The 8,429-nt window shown below is 36.6% G+C and overlaps 1 pseudogene; it reads left to right on the top strand.

The window, feature by feature from the left end:
- The first annotated feature begins 2,053 nt into the window (after nt 1-2,053).
- On the top strand, nt 2,054-6,975 carry LOC139438503 (olfactory receptor 7A10-like; annotated as a pseudogene).
- Nucleotides 6,976-8,429: the final 1,454 nt, after the last annotated feature.

The following is an 8,429-nucleotide window of genomic DNA, read 5'->3' on the forward strand; positions in this document are numbered from 1 at the left end:
CTAACAGGGAGGTGAAGAAGGTCGACCACCACACCAGGGAGCCAGGAGTGCCTACAACTGTAAGCAGGAGAATTGCATCCATCATCCATGTGGAATCTAAGCCCCCACTTGATATAGATGTAGAGTAGACATCACCATCCCAGGGTCCACAGGATGGAGGAATAGAGTATGTATTAGAGCAGACTTACTGATATTCTATTCTGGAACTATTGTGATTAGTAATGGAAGAAAATGTAGCATTAATGTGGAGAAAGCGGCCATGGTAGCTGCTAAGGGTAGGGAGAGAGAAGAAGAGATGTGATTTGGGGGCATTTTCAGGACTTGGAGTTGTCCTGGGTGGTACTGCAGGGATAGTTGCTAGACATGGTAGGTCCTGCTATGGCCCACTGGGTGGACTGGGGAGAGTGTAAACTACAATGTAAACCACTATTCATGCGGTACAGCAGTGCTCCAAAATGTATTCACCAAATGCAATGAATGTGCAACAGTGATGAAAGAGGATATCGGTGTGGGAGGAGTGGGGTGAGGGGGTGGGGCTATATGGGGACCTCATATTTTTTTAATGTAACATTAAAAAAATAAATTAAAAAATATTAAAGACCACAGTGTCAGTGTGTATAATTTTCAGCACTCAAGTAGCTTTTCAAACAAGCAACAAAACTCTTTTCAGCATGTCTCCCATTTAAAGGTATCCCTTCTGTTTAAAATATAACAAACTTATGCATTTTCCTGGTATATTTGCACCAGAATCATTTATACTGGAATGGCAAGACTTAGAAAGGTTTGACAACACCAAGTACTAGTGAGGAATAGAAGGAATGGCACTCTCATAAATTGCTGATGAGGGAATAAATTTGTGCAACTACTATGGAAAGCTGTCTGGTAGAATCTACTAAAGCTTAATATAGTAATACTCTCTTATTCAGAATTTCCACTCTGGTTATATATCCAAGAAAAGGAATATATATACGTGTGTGTGTGTGTGTGTATGTGTGTGTGTATGCCAAGAGATATGTTTGGGAATATTGAAAGCAGAATTATTTGTAACACCCAACACTTAAAACAAACCAAATATCTATCTACAGTAGAACAGATGCATAAATTATGGTATGTTAATGCAATGGAATACCACATAGGCATGAAAAACTTAAACTACTAATATTTGGGACAAATGAATGAATGTCCTTATGGGCATAATGAGGAGCAAAGAAGCCAGGCACAAATGAATAGTTATTGTATAATGCCATGCAAATAATATTTAAAAAACAGGCAAAACTAACTTCTTGAAATAGCAGTTAAAAGTGACTGTCAGGAAGTGAATGTGGTTCAACAGATAGAGCATCCACCTACCATATGGGAGGACCAGGGTTCAACACCCAGGGCTTCCTGGCTCGTGTGGTGAGCTGGCCCATGAGCAGTGTTGATGCATGCAAGGAGTGCCAGCCCACACAGGGATGACCCTGTGTAAGGGTGCCCCCCAATGCAAGGAGTGGCCCCTGCACAAGGAGAGCTGTCCCATGCAAAACTGTAGCCCACCGAGGAGTGGTGACACACACACACAGAGCTGATGCAGCAAGATGACACAACAAAAAGAGACAGATCTCCAGTGCCACCTGATGAGAATACAAGTGGACATAGAAGAACACACAGTGACTGGATACAGAGAACAGACAATGGGGGAGGAAGGAGAAATAAATAAATAAATGTGTTTTAAAAAGATGACTGTCTATTATTATTTAAAATTTTTTAATATAATGGGCTTTATTTTAAAAGAGGTTTTATTTATAATTATTTTTAATTTTGTTGCTTTAGATTACAGAAAAGTTATATCAAAAGTATCAGGTGTAAAAACTGCTTTTTGACCTTGAATAAAAGGGAGAAATGGAATGGACAAATGAGTTTATATGGTATGAGTCTCCAGAAAAGAGTCAGGAGGTTATCAGAAGAGTATTGCTTATGCACACCTCGGCAGGGTCCCAGAAACAGCCAAAGTAGATACAACCCCAAGTACTGGTTCTCATGAGGGCTACAGAGACCCACAGGTTTTATGGTCATGGCAGATGGCTCTGGAGTTCAGAGCCATGTCAACTGGCGCTACTTTGGAGTTTGTGTTCCTGAGTGTGATGGAGTTGGACTCAGATGTGACCTTTCTACACAAGCTTCTTCTGTCACTTTTTCTGAACCTGTAGTTGGCACTCGGGTTGTTGTATACTCAGGAGACCTGAATCTCTGGACCATCCATGTGACAGCCATGCCCTGAGCCGCAGCAGACTTGCAACTCCTACCCTCTGGTTTATTGGACTTACCCTGGCCAGCTAACAGGGAGGTGAAGGTCAACCACCACACCAGGGAGCCAAGAGTGCCTACAACTGCAAGCAGGAGAATTGCATCTATCATCCATGTGGAATCTAAGTCCCCTCTTGATACAGATTTGGAGTGGACATAACCATCCCAGGGTCCACAGGATGGAGGAATAGGGTATGGTTTATAGTGGACTTAGTGATAATCTACTATGGAACTATTGTGATTAGTAATGGAAGAAATTGTAGCACTGATGTGGAGAAAGTGGCCATGGTAACTACTGACGGTAAGGAGAGGGAAGAGAAGATATGATGTGGGGGCATTTTCAGGACTTGGAGTTGTCCTGGGTGGTACTGCAGGTATAGTTGCTGGACATTGTGTGATCTGCCATGGCCCACTGGGTGGACTAGGGAAGAGTTTAAACTCTTCCCATGTAAACCATGTAAACCATTACCCATGTGGTGCAGCAGTACTCCAAAATGTATTCACCAAATGCAATGAATGTGCCATGATGAAAGAGGTTGTTGATACGGGAGGAGTGGGGTGTGGGTGTGGGGTATATATTGGGTCCTCTTATATATATTTTTTTAATGTAACATTTTAAAAAAATAAAGAGAGAAAAAATGTATGAGAGATTGCAATGTAAGCTCTCCATCCCCCATACGACCCTCCCTTTTTCAAGGTAGCTGTAACATTTATGATGTTGTATTTGTAAAAGCCATTCATTAAAAAATGCACATTTGAAAAAAATGACTCTCTTGTGGTAAAGACTAACCTACTTATAGCAATAATCTAAAAAATGAAAGCATCATTGTGACATTTATCACCACTTCACCCATCTAACAAATACTGAAAGAGGCAACTGCTATTGTTATAACCATTTTAAAACCAAAATCTTGAGCACAAATCAGAATTAAGAGAAACTACAGAATTTTCACATTTGCATGTATTTTTAGCTGAACTTTCAAAAATTCCACATATAATAAAACCACAACATTGAATCAAAACATTTAAGACTTTTGACAAAATTACTCTATAGAAGCAAGGAAAAGAGAGTGGAAATTTAACAGCAGTATATTTCTAGGATAAAATTCAATCAATTATTTCCTTTATCATAAAACAAAAGTCAGTGAGTCAACATTTTAAGAACAGTAATCAAGTTATTTACTATTCAAGAATTTGCATTTTAATTTGTACCTTTAATATGTATCCACCCATATACTTAGATTAAATTAAATTTGGCCATCAAAAACACTTCACTCAGAATTCTAATCTTAACCATAAACCATAACTTTTCAAAGCATAGTCAAAGACTATACAATAATGCTACCATTTAGATTTATATGCTTCATCTGAAAGTCTTATCTTACAAACAGCAGTTTTGCCCTGTTTCTCTAGAATAAATATCCCTATGTCTAAACCTTTAAATGATAATAAAAAAGACAGATTCAAATAATTCATGCTATGCATTTTCCTTCATCGGGGTTTAATAAAAACAGAATCATCTGGTGGTGGAGCATCACCTTCCTTCCCAGTTAGACTCTACCATCCCAGAAGCAGATGAGAGCTCTTTATTATATTTTTGGAAAAAAATAATACTTTAGAAAATATCACCCCATACATTTTTATAATGTGTGATTTCACATTAATTTAGCTCATTGTTAACATCTGCCTTTATTTATAAGAATAGTATTTCATTGTGTTTTACACTTGTGAATTTTATTTGCATGAGGCAGCATGGTTTATCAATTTTTGCTATTTCTTTGTCATAAACCTGCGATGCTCAGGACAGCTTTGGTCATCTTTTCTCAGGACTTCTTATTAATGTGTTGCTCTGTTGTCAGTCTTTCTGATAATCTGTTCTTCTGACTGCAAGATTTAGCACCGTACATAATAGTCTTTCAGATGAATAGCTGCATTTCCATTTGTTTTTGGAGTTCTTGTGATTTCTTGGAAATCTTGTAGAATTCAGGGCAGAGTGGTGAATGTGATTTCTCAGCCATAGAAATTCCCAATTTAAATGGACAAGTACTGGCTTAGCTCTGCTAAACTACCCAGTGACCAGTTTTTTCCATGAAAGAACCAGCATTGGTGCCAGATTGAATGTGTTTGGATGCCAGTGCCTCTCCTTTGAACCACCAGGCTGTTTCTTGTTTCTATTTCTGAAGCAGATCTTGCTACAACTAAAAATTACCAGTCCTGGGAAATAGTATTTTTATGTCTAAAATGTAGCTTTTGCCAATATATTCTGAGGTCTCATTGAGGTAAACAAAACAAGCTTAACTGAAGGGTGACTTTTACTTGTAAAAGCCGAACTTGGTATGAGTGAGAATAATATATTGCACTGTTAAAGCAATATCTGTTATATTTAAAATATAGCATTTGCCATAGACACTGACACCTAGGGAAATAGAATTGGTAAAATAAAGTGGGATTTTATTGTGAAAGTGCAAATTCACATGATTCAAAATATGCAGGAACCTTTAAACCAGAAGCGCCAATGCCTAAAATATCACATTCTAGCTGTATCTGGAGTTTGCTATATCCCAGCATTGCTCAGATAAATGAACAAAGTCTAGGCAAATCAGGATTTGTGCTTATTATCCCAAACTATTTAAGAAATACTGAGCTTGGCTAACCCAACGTTTTTTAGCGTTATTTTTTATTGTGTTATTTGAAGATACATGGATCACAAAAAATGTTATGTTAAAAATTATGAGGTTCCCACATAACCCACTCCCCACCCCTCCACTCCTCCCACAGAATGCTTACTTGGAAGGGTATATATTCTTAGCTTAGGATTCTGTTAAGATCTTCTGACCATTTTTTAAATCAGCATTTGCTTTCTTATTTTGGGGTGTTAAGCCTTCTTCGTAAATTTGGATGTAAATCATTTAACAGGTGTGTTTTGTTAATATTTTTTCCAAATCTGTAGATTTTCTCTTCAATCCTTTATCAATGTCCTGCATAGAGCAGAAATTTACATTGAATAGAAACAACTTATAAATTTTCATTTCTCATAGATCATGCTTAGGGTGCTTTATCTAAAAATGCATTTCTACACCCTGGGCCCCTATATTTCCTATATGTTTATTCTAGAAGTGTTATGCTGCATTTTACTTTTAAGTGATATGATTCATTTTTATTTAATTTTTATAAAATATTTACAATCTGTGCTTCAGTTCCTTTTTGTTTGGCCTGAATATAACTTATTGTTCCAATACCACTTCTCGAGAAGACCAAACTGTCTACATTAAATTGCCTCTGTGAAACACCTATTGAACACATTTGCAGGGTGTTTTATTCTATTTGTTTATTTGTCAACAGGATACTGTTTAATTATTGTGTTTTTATATTGTGTTGCAATTAGGTAATGTATTTCCTACAACTTTGTTCTTCTTCTTCTTCACTATTTTGTCTCAGGTACAAAAAGACTGGTCATTAGGTTTGTTGATTAAAATAAAGTCTGAGATAATTTGTAGTGGCATAGTGTTTTTCATTTTGGATAAGTATGGCTAGTCAGAAATTATAAAGGGGAAACAGGAGCATTTGATTTCCCTGACATTTTTAGATAAGGGAATTAAATCTATATAAAATCTATAAAAATATAAATATAATGTGCTTTTAAAACTAATCACACCATGTATTATATTTTTTATGATTACTGTGTGTGGCTAAATTTGCATTGCTCTGTTATCTCTTCTAGGAATTTCATCCTCTACATGGAAACAGAAAACCAAACATGTGTCTTAGATTTTGCCCTCCTGGGTCTCTCAGATGATACGGGAGTGCAGCCTCTCCTCTTTGGGCTGTTCCTGTTGATGTAACTGGTCACCTTCCTGGGAATCTGCTCATCATCCTGGCCATCATCTTGGACTCCCACCTCCACACATCTATATACTCCTTCCTCTCTAACTTGTCTTTTAAAGATATCTGTTTCACCTCCACCACAGTCCCAAAGATGCTGCTGAACATCTAGACAGAAAGGAAAATCATAACTTTTGAAAGTTGCTTCAGACAGATATATTTTTTCATACTTTCTGGACAATTAGATAACTCCCTCTTGACTGTGATGCCCTAAGACCACTTTGTGGCCATCTGTGACCCCCTGCACTACATGGTCATCATGAACCCCCAGCTCTGTGTCCTCCTGCTGCTGACATCCTGCTTATTGAGTGTTTATACTCCCTTTTATAATGCTTAATGGTTTAGCAATTACTTTTTTGTTCAGAGTTGGAATTGCCCTACTTTTTCTGTGAACTTAATCAGGTAGTCGACTTGCTTCTTCTTGATACCTTTCTCAATGACGTTGTGATGTATTTTGCACCTAGACTTCTGGGTTTTATTCCACTCAGTGGGATCCTTTTCTTTTTCTCCAAGTTTGTAGCCTCCATTTTCAGAATTTCATGAACTGAGGGCAAGTATAAATCATTTTTTACTTGTTGGTCTCACATCTCAGTTGTCACCCTGTTTTATGGTACAAGTCTCAGAGTGCATCTTAGCTCTACTGCTCCTGAAAACTCAAGGACAAGTGCATTAGTCTCAGTGATGTACATGGTGGTCATTCTTATGCTGACTCCCTTTATCTATAGTCTTAGAAACAAGGACACAAAGCAGGCCTTTAAAACACTGAGACACATTCTCTCTATAAAAGGATTCCTGTCTCAAGTTTAGAGAATTGCTCATGACTAATAGAGATCAAACACTGGGAAATCTAAATTTAAATTCTTTATAAGTATATAGAAAGATAAGCTGTTATTTGTCTAATATCAGAACTCTATTTCTTTAATTTTTTTTATATCAAGGACACCTGTTTCTTTTGTATTATTTTACATCTTGTGGTCTTTCTTATTGTATTCCCTGAAATCAGTATTGAAGGTAGAAACTGCTGCCAGGATTTTCAATAGTGAAATATTTCACACAGGTAATTCTGTATATATAAAATTAAAGCAGGTGCTGGAGTGATGAAGGTGTACTGCAGTCACTGCCAGCACTTGTGTTTAATGGCTTTGGTGAAAATAATCTCTCTTAGCAAAGGCTGTGTACCAGCTATCAGGGTTTTTATTCATTGACTCCAGAAAGATGTCACATCCTGATCTGGAGACATCATCTAATTGGTTTACAATAATTCAAATTCCATCTCTGATATAATCCCTTCTCCTGCACATTCTAAATCATAAGTTAAGTGAGGTTGTAATCAAGAGCACAATCTTTGATCCTTCAAACACTGATGGTCTCAATAATTTCTGTATTTCTCCCCAGTGATGTAAGGTTACCCCTTAAAACTTATTTTCATAGTTAAGGACATTTTTTCTGGAAATTTCACTAAGCCCTTCCTACAATAATAATTCATATTTACAGATCACAAAAATAAGGTGCATGTTTTCCCTATTTGCTATGATACTTTTTCTCAAATATTAAACCCAGATATTAGGACACAATTTTAGGTTTTTATGGAGACTTACTGTGGTTGCATAAAAATTTTTAAAAATTAGATTTTTTAAAGTACACCATTAGTGAAATATAAAGAGGATTTCAACTCTGTTATCTTTTCCTAGAATGTACCTACTTACCTAGACCTTTACTCACTCCCCTATTCCTGCATCTTCAATTTTTCTCTTAAAAAAATATATTCCTGGTTTTATCAGTAGATTTTTAGCCTTATCCAGGACACTAAAATATGTGGAAACAATGATTCACTCTAAACTAGGACATAAATTTTCTCTCATGGAAAACTAAATTTATTCCTTAAGAATCTGTACCAAAAAAATACAAACATCAAGATACAAGAAAAAAAATCATATTGTGTGTTATTGATGAAACTAAACTGCATTTTAGGGTTTTTAAAAAATGGGAAACCTTGAAGAACAGCCTTAAAATTTGGCATTCAACTAAAGACACTTCAATAAATTGAGTGAGAGATAAACACCAGGTTACAGAGGGAAACAATATTTTTTCCTGGAGAAGTGGGAGACTTGGTTGCTGCCTGTAAACCATGAAGTGTTTTTTAGACAGAAGTAGGTGAAGACTCATTGTGAGTGAGCTCTGTTCTCTTCAATTGTATTATGTTGTGTGTGTAAAATAATTATCTACTGGGACCGTACCATGAGAAATTTAGAGAAGATGAA

This window comes from Dasypus novemcinctus, unplaced genomic scaffold (genome assembly GCF_030445035.2).
Source record: "Dasypus novemcinctus isolate mDasNov1 unplaced genomic scaffold, mDasNov1.1.hap2 scaffold_108, whole genome shotgun sequence".
Classification (NCBI taxonomy): Eukaryota; Metazoa; Chordata; class Mammalia; order Cingulata; family Dasypodidae; genus Dasypus; species Dasypus novemcinctus.